This window comes from Octopus bimaculoides, chromosome 9 (genome assembly GCF_001194135.2).
Source record: "Octopus bimaculoides isolate UCB-OBI-ISO-001 chromosome 9, ASM119413v2, whole genome shotgun sequence".
Classification (NCBI taxonomy): Eukaryota; Metazoa; Mollusca; class Cephalopoda; order Octopoda; family Octopodidae; genus Octopus; species Octopus bimaculoides.
This window is the reverse complement of record NC_068989.1, coordinates 21753983-21754728: the sequence shown is the minus strand read 5'-3', so window position 1 is coordinate 21754728 and position 746 is coordinate 21753983. Positions and strand designations below refer to the sequence as shown.

The following is a 746-nucleotide window of genomic DNA, read 5'->3' as shown; positions in this document are numbered from 1 at the left end:
GATAAAAAAGCATTAATTTTGGTAGAATAATGTGAACACTAAAGGGTTAAACCTAGCATGGCTCATCCTTCTACAAGTTTGAGCACAGCTAATTTCTTCCAAATGAGAGAAAGACAGATTGTGACAAAACAAGAAATATTGAGTCTAATACATGACTTTATTGACCACAAAAGGATGAATGTCATAGTAGTTGACCTTGGTGATATTTGAAGACAGAGCACAATAAGCTGGGTCAATAATCACAAAGCTATGTATCTGATGTTCTGATGGCTATTTATTTATCTCTCTGTCTGTCCATCTATTCATACTCACCAACACAAACAACATAAATATAGGGAGAAAGCGACTGTGACTCATGAGTTTCAACCAGTACTGGATAAAAACCTGCACTTCTGGAGCTGCAGCCCAGGGGCCTCCAGTGGCTGATTAAATGAGAAGTTAATGAGTATCACAGAACTTGTAGCTCATGCTTCAATCCAGCACTGGCTGCAACTCATGGTGACAGATGCTTTCTCCCTTTCTGCCCACCAGTCTCAGAGACCCTGAAAAGATACTAATTGTTGCCTCTCTGATTAAACCATTAATTAACCCTTTAGCATTCAGGTTATTCTGTCCAATGTAATGCTTATTTATTTGCATTGTTTTGAATTAGCCATGCATCGTCTCGTAGCTTTTAAATTTCAAAGATGTGATTGTTTATTTTTAGAATGACATTATAGGGTAGGTGTGAGAGGCTGTGAATATGG

The 746-nt window shown here is 37.9% G+C and overlaps 1 protein-coding gene across 2 annotated transcripts in view; it reads left to right on the top strand.

The window, feature by feature from the left end:
* Nucleotides 1–746, top strand: part of LOC106883588 (ethanolaminephosphotransferase 1) — an 89843-nt gene that overhangs the window by 87201 nt on the left and 1896 nt on the right. The gene's annotated exons all lie outside the window — the stretch shown is intronic.